The following is a 3,001-nucleotide window of genomic DNA, read 5'->3' on the forward strand; positions in this document are numbered from 1 at the left end:
ATATTTTTCTATCTCCCTCTGTTTGTCCACTTACACACACATACACACACAAACACCCCCCCATACAAACACACAAACACACATACATACATATGGTTTATTTTTTATTACTGTTTTATCTGCAAAATAAAATCAATAAAATAAAAAATAATAAAAAATTAAAAAAACATATTTGCTCCGCAATAGAATTGAGCTATTTCTTCAGGTTTATATTTATTACCATTTTTGCTATATATATATATGTATATATATATATATATATATATATATATATATATATATATATTTATAATATATATATATATATATATATATATATATTTAATGTATATAATCTCTCACATTCTTAATATATATTTATATATATATATATATATATATATATATATATATATATATATATATATATATATATATATATATATATAGAGAGAGAGAGAGAGAGAGAGAGAGAGAGAGAGAGAAGTCTGTGTGTCGTCTGTGCGCTTCCATATTTTCCAACTCTTTCATCTCCGGGGCCCTACATGATTGGATTTTTACAGAGCGTTGTGTTCTGTGTCTTTAGCCGGTTAGAGTTCTTCTAAGGACTCAAAATTGACAAAATATCGTTATACACTTTTTTCACATTTATCTTAGTTTACATGATTGCACCAGGGGATCACCACACGCATCAGCACATCCAGGTACGCTTTGATGTTTACTTTCAATCCGACTTCGAAGATGTGAAAGAGACATGATGTGGTTCTCACTTGCTTCCAAACCAAACACAATATCCATGGCCGTAAACTGTGAATTCGACAATCTGATCACCTTCCTGTTATTCGTGACAATCAAACAATATATTGTAATGATGCTGGCAATTATTTTGTAGTCATAACTTGGATCGGTACAGCGGCCAATCTACGACCTTGCTCGCTGAACATTGTTACACTTTCAAACATAATAGAGGGTTCCTCTAGCTTTGTGATTTGCACACAATTGGCCAACATGTAGATGGCCCGCAACAAAAAAAATGAATACCGGTTTTTATCTAACGGAAATGGAACCATTTTCTTTTTATCTATGTCGAAAATGTTAACGTTTCACTATGTTGTAGAGATTTGATTTTCAACTTCTTAATTTCACATACGGCATAATCACGTTGGCACACCGGTTCCAACTGGATCACCGAAGTTAAGCAACGTTGAGCCTGCTTAGTACTAAATGGGTGACCATTTGGGAATGTAAGGTGCTGTGTGTGCTCTCCACTTATCTCGGCATTGTCTCCAGTCGTACTGATCTTCTTCTTGCCTCTGACCTCAAACAGTGCCGATTCAGGAGAGGTGTGGTTGGGGAGTGCGCAATCCTTGATTCACAATTACAAGACATAACGCGACAAAACCAATAGTTGAACAGAATCCTGGAGGAATAAAAGAGCATGATTACAATTATTAAGAATATTTATGCTAAATGGACACAAAAGACAAAATCTGTATCGACAAGTACGATTCAATATAAATTATAGAAAAGAACTGTTTCACTCTATAATAGACTATTCCGTTTAGAATTTACTAAATTCTGTTAATATCATTTTGGACATATTTCACAAATATAAGTGGCATTTAAAACGCATATTTAATCAATCTTCTCGTTAAGTAGCGAATCGATAAAACTATTTTGTTTTTACTTATTTTCCCAAGTGTAAATATTTACATAAAATTTCTCAGCACACACACTATATATATATATATATATATATATATATATATATATATATATATATATATATATATATATATATATATACTAGACTACCCGTGACCCGTTCGGTAAGTATGTTATATCAGCTATGGAATTCATTTATGAGGGTGACACTTGTGACGTAAAGAAAATACGTATATTTGACATAACAGAAACATTTCTATGAAAGTATAATTAAATGGAAAATCACGGACGGATCAATCAAACATAAAAAACTCCTCCCTATTCGTGTAAAGTTTCCTATCTTTCTGAATAATCGCTCAAAAATCGAAAATTAAACATGATTTTCCTACGAATCGAACGCCTACGAGAGTGATTTAGCAGCAAACACTCACGTGCACCTACCGATGAGAAATATAAGAATGAAGAACCCATATTGGAATCCTTCAACTAAGTTATAGAGACTTAAAATATAAAAATGAAAATAATTCATAATACCTGAAGGAAAAATCAAAACCTAAATAGATAAAATAAAATAAAACTAATATTGAAACAGATTAGTAAATGTGTCAACAAATTCACCGTTCTCACACAACTATTTTGTATCTAGATATGTAAACAAAAAGTAAAAAAGAAGGAAGGAAGGAAAAGGGGCGGATAGGGAGTAGTAATAGTAGTAGTAGTAGTTATAGTAGTAGTATTAGTAGTAGTAGTCTTGGCTTTACTACAATTTTTCTTATGTTTGTCAACGGGTTAAAGTTGTTTAGGTGTAAGAAAATAGCGACAGTATAGTTGTAATAAAGAATAGTTGCAAAACACCCCCACTCTTCTCATGTTAAATAATAATTTCGAAATAATAACGTTACTATTTCAGTGCGCAGTTCAAAATCTGCAAAAGAAGCGATCTGTGCTTATTTTTTTTTACGTTGTTATGGTTTAATGTTTATGCGCGCATGCGCAACGGGATGTCGTAAACCGGAAAGTGGGTTAGTTACATCAATTGTTACAAGGTAATATAATATATATATATATATATATATATATATATATATATATATATATATATATATATATATATATATATATATATATACTAGTACTTAGCCCAGCTTTGCTCGGGACCTATCTGCCGTTCATAATTTTATATGCATTTTATTCATGTCCAGGTAACCTCCATCTAAAGTTTCAAGTGTTTAGACACAAAATTAGTGAAGGAGTTTTCAAAGGTCAGCACTTTTTACTTTGACCTACTGGTAACCAAATTTTCGCCCCAAAACTGATTAAAAAGCTCGTGGCATGTCTGAATACCCTTTGTGTAAAA

At 31.5% G+C, this 3,001-nt stretch overlaps 1 pseudogene; it reads left to right on the forward strand.

The window, feature by feature from the left end:
- The first annotated feature begins 1,123 nt into the window (after positions 1 to 1,123).
- LOC145288315 (5S ribosomal RNA) lies at positions 1,124 to 1,240 on the forward strand (annotated as a pseudogene).
- The last annotated feature ends 1,761 nt before the right edge of the window (positions 1,241 to 3,001 follow it).

The sequence above is a fragment of the Euprymna scolopes genome, chromosome 11, assembly GCF_053919585.1.
Source record: "Euprymna scolopes isolate OS-2025 chromosome 11, ASM5391958v1, whole genome shotgun sequence".
NCBI classification, from domain to species: Eukaryota; Metazoa; Mollusca; class Cephalopoda; order Sepiida; family Sepiolidae; genus Euprymna; species Euprymna scolopes.